The sequence below is a fragment of the Vigna unguiculata genome, unplaced genomic scaffold (genome assembly GCF_037176805.1).
Source record: "Vigna unguiculata cultivar grain cowpea cultivar isolate G323 ecotype 2 unplaced genomic scaffold, ASM3717680v1 ptg000195l, whole genome shotgun sequence".
Lineage (NCBI taxonomy): Eukaryota > Viridiplantae > Streptophyta > Magnoliopsida > Fabales > Fabaceae > Vigna > Vigna unguiculata.
This window is the reverse complement of record NW_028196832.1, coordinates 15,001-20,000: the sequence shown is the minus strand read 5'-3', so window position 1 is coordinate 20,000 and position 5,000 is coordinate 15,001.

The window sequence follows — 5,000 nt, the reverse complement described above, 5'->3', positions numbered from 1 at the left end:
ACAAAATACCGTCTCAATTCATCCTATTTCATCCTATCGAGGATGTGATATGGTTCCAAAGGGTGAACTGGACAGTTCCAATAAGATTTCATTCTTGAACAAAAATCCATTTTGGGGTTTATTTCATCTATTCCATGACCGGAACAGGGGGAGATACACGTTACACCACGATTTTGAATCAGAAGATATATTTCAAGAAATGGCAGATCTATTCACTCTATCAATAACCGAGCCGGATCTGGTGTATCATAAGGAATTTGATTTTTCTATGGATTCCTCCGGATTGGATCAAAAACATTTCTTGAATGAGTTATTGAACTCCAGGGATGAATCGAAAAAGCACTCTTTATTGGTTCTACCTCCTCTTTTTTATGAAGAGAATGAATCTTTTTATCGAAGGATCATAAAAAAATGGGTCCAGACCTCTTGCGGAAATAATGTGGAAGATCCAAAACCTAAAATAGTTGTATTTGCTAGCAACAACATAATGGAGGCAGTCAATCAATATAGATTGATCCGAAATCTGATTCAAATCCAATATAGCACCCATGGTTACATAAGAAATGTATTGAATCGATTCAATTGCAACTTCGAATATGGAATTCAAAGGTATCAAATAGGAAATGATACTCTGAATCATCGAACTAGAATGAAATACACGATCAACCAACATTTATCAAATTTGAAAAAGAGTCAGAAGAAGTGGTTCGATCCTCTTATTTTGATTTCTCGAACGGAGAGATCTATGAATTGGGATCCTAATGTATATAGATACAAATGGTCCAATGGGAGCAAGAATTTCCAGGAACATTTGGACTATTTCATTTCTGAGCAGAATAGCCGTTTTCAAGTAGTGTTCGATCGATTACATATTAATCAATATTCGATTGATTGGTCTGAGGTTATCGACAAAAAAGATTTGTCTAAGTCACTTTGTTTATTTTTGTCCAAGTTACTTCTTTTTTTGCCCAAGTTTCTTCTCTTTTTGTCTAACTCACTTCCTTCTTTTTTATTTGTGAGTTTTGGGGGTATCCCCATTCATAGGTCCGAGATCCACATCTATGAATTGAAAGGTCCGAATGATCCACTCTGTAATCAGTTATTAGAATCAATAGGTCTTCAAATCTTTCATTTGAAAAAAAGGAAACCCTTATTATTGGATGACCAAGATACTTCCCAAAAATCGAAATTCTTGATCAATGGAGGAACAATATCACCATTTTTGTTCAATAAGATACCAAAGTGGATGATTGACTCATTCCATACTAGAAAGAATCGCAGGAAATCTTTTGATAACACAGATTCCTATTTCTCAATGATATCCCACGATCCAGACAATTGGCTGAATCCCGTGAAACCATTTCATAGAAGTTCATTGATATACTATTTTTATAAAGCAAATCGACTTCGATTCTTGAATAATCAATATCACTTCTGCTTCTATTGTAACAAAAGATTCCCTTTTTATGTGGAAAAGGCCCGTATCAATAATTATGATTTTACGTATGGACAATTCCTCAAAATCTTGTTCATTCGCAACAAAATCTTTTCTTTTTGCGATGGTCAAAAAAAACATGCTTTTTTGAAGAGAGATACTATTTCACCAATCGAGTTACAGGTATCTAACATATTGATACCTAACGATTTTCCGCAAAGTGGCGACGAAGGGTATAACTTCTACAAATCTTTCCATTTTCCAATTCGATACGATCCATTCGTTCGTGGAGCTATTTACTCGATCGCAGACATTTCTGGAACACCTCTAACAGAGGGACAAATAGTCCATTTTGAAAAAACTTATTGTCAACCTCTTTCAGATATGAATATACCTGATTCAGAAGGGAAGAACTTGTATCAGTATCTCAATTTCAATTCAAACATGGGTTGGATTCACACTCCATGTTCTGAGAAATATTTACCATCCGAAAAAAGGAAAAAACGGAGTTCTTGTCTACAAAAATGCCTTGAGAAAGGTCAGATGTATAGAACCTTTCAACAAGATAGTGTTTTTTCAACTCTCTCAAAATGGAATCTATTCCAAACATATATACCATGGTTCCTTACCTCGACGGGGTACAAATATCTAAATTTCATATTTTTAGATACTTTTTCAGACCTATTGCCGATACTAAGTAGCAGCCAAAAATTTGTATCCATTTTTCATGATATTATGCATGGGTCAGATATATTATGGCGAATTCGTCAGATTCCATTGTGTCTTCCACAATGGAATCTGATAAGTGAGATTCCGGGTAATTGTTTCCATAATCTTCTTCTGTCCGAAGAAATGACTCATCGAAATAATGAGTTACTATTGATATCGACACATCTGAGATCGCTAAATGTTCAGGAGTTCTTCTATTCAATCCTTTTCCTTCTCCTTGTTGCTGGATATCTCGTTCGTACACATCTTCTCTTTGTTTCTCGAGTCTATAGTGAGTTACAGACAGAGTTCGAAAAGGTAAAATCTTTGATGATTCCATCATACATGATTGAGTTGCGAAAACTTCTGGATAGGTATCCTACATCTGAACTGAATTCTTTCTGGTTAAAGAATATCTTTCTAGTTGCTCTGGAACAATTAGGAGATTCTCTAGAAGAAATACGGAGTTTTGCTTTTGGTAGCAACATGCTATGGGGTGGTGGTCCCGCTTATGGGGTCAAATCCATACGTTCTAAGAATAAATATTGGAATCTCATCGATCTCATAAGTATTATACCAAATCCCATCAATCGAATCGCTTTTTCGAGAAATACGAGACATCTAAGTCATCCAAGTAAAGCAATCTATTCCTTGATAAGAAAAATAAAAAACGTGAATGGTGATTGGATTGATGATCAAATAGAATCCTGGGTCTCGAACACTGATTCGATTGATGATAAAGAAAAAGAATTCTTGGTTCAGTTTTCTACCTTAACAACAGAAAAAAGGATTGATCAAATTCTATTGAGTCTTACTCATAGTGATCTTTTATCAAAGAATAACTCTGGTTATCAAATAAGTGAACAACCGGGAGCAATTTACTTACGATACTTAGTTGACATTCAAAAAAAGTATCTAATGATTTATGAATTCAATACATCCTGTTTAGTAGAAAGACGTATATTCCTTGCTAATTATCAGACAATTACTTATTCACACACCTTGTGGGGGGCTAATAGTTTGCATTTCCCATCTCATGGAAAACCCTTTTCGCTCCGCTTAGCCCTACCTCCCCCTAGTAGGGGTATTTTAGTGATAGGTTCTATAGGAACTGGACGATCCTATTTGGTCAAATACCTAGCGACAAACTCCTATGTTCCTTTCATTACAGTATTTCTGAACAAGTTCCTGGATAACAAGCCTAAGGGTTTTCTTATTGATAATAGTGACTATATTGATGATAGTGACGATATTGATGATAGTGACGATATTGATGATAGTGACGATAGTGACGATATCGACCGTGACCTTGATATGGAGCTGGAGCTTCTAACTATGATGAATACGCTAACTATGGATATGATGCCAGAAATAGACCGATTTTATATCACCTTTCACTTCGAATTAGCAAAAGCAATGTCTCCTTGCATAATATGGATTCCTAACATTCATGATCTGGATGTGACTGAGTCGAATTACTTATCCCTCGGTCTTTTAGTGAACTATCTCTCCAGGGATTGTGAAAGATGTTCCACTAGAAATATTCTTGTTATTGCTTCGACTCATATTCCCCAAAAAGTAGATCCAGCTCTAATAGCTCCGAATAAATTCAATACATGCATTAAGATACGAAGGCTTCTTATTCCACAACAACGAAAACACTTTTTCACTCTTTCATATACTAGGGGATTTCACTTGGAAAAGAAAATGTCCCATACTAATGGATTCGGGTCCACGACGATGGGTTCAAATGTACGAGATCTTGTAGCACTTAACAATGAGGCCCTATCGATTAGTATTATACAAAAAAAATCCATCATAGACACTAATATAATTAGTTCTGTTCTTCATAGACAAACTTGGGATTTCCGATCTCAGGTAAGATCGGTTCAGGATCATGGGATCCTTTTCTATCAGATAGGAAGGGCTGTTTCACAAAATGTACTTCTAAGTAATTGCTCCATAGATCCTATATCTATCTATATGAAGAAGAAATCATGTGACGGGGGGGATTCTTATTTGTACAAATGGTACTTCGAACTTGGAACGAGTATGAAGAAATTAACGATACTTCTTTACCTTTTGAGTTGTTCTGCCGGATCGGTCGCTCAAGACCTTTGGTCTCTACCCGGACCTGATGAAAAAAATGGGATCACATCTTATGGACTCGTTGAGAAGAATTATGATCTAGTTCATGGCCTATTAGAAGTAGAAGGCGCTCTGGTGGGATCCTCACGTACAGAAAAAGATTGCAGTCAATTTGATAAGGATCGAGTGACATTGCTTCTTCGGTCCGAACCAAGGAATCCCTTAAATAGGATTCAAAATGGATCTTATTCTATCGTTGATCAGAGATTTCTCTATGAAAAATATGAATCGGAGTTTGAAGAAGGGGGAGGAGTCCTCGACCCGCAACAGATAGAGGAGGATTTTTTCAATCACATCGTTTGGGCTCCTAGAATATGGCGCCCTTGGGGCTTTCTATTTGATTGTATTGAAAGGCCCAATAATTTGGGATTTCCCTATTGGGCCAGGTCATTTCGGGACAAGCGGATCATTTATGATGAAGAGGATGAGCTTCAAGAGAATGATTCAGAGTTCTTGCAGGGTGGAACCATGCAGTACCAGACACGAGATAGATCTTCCAAAGAACAGGGCTTTTTTCGAATAAGCCAATTCATTTGGGACCCCGTGGATCCACTCTTTTTCCTATTCAAAGATCAGCCTTTTGTCTCTGTGTTTTCACATCGACAATTCTTTACAGATGAAGAGATGTCAAGGGAACTTCTTACTTCCCAAACAAATCTTCCTACATCTATATATAAACACTGGTTTATCAAGAATACGCAAGAAAAGC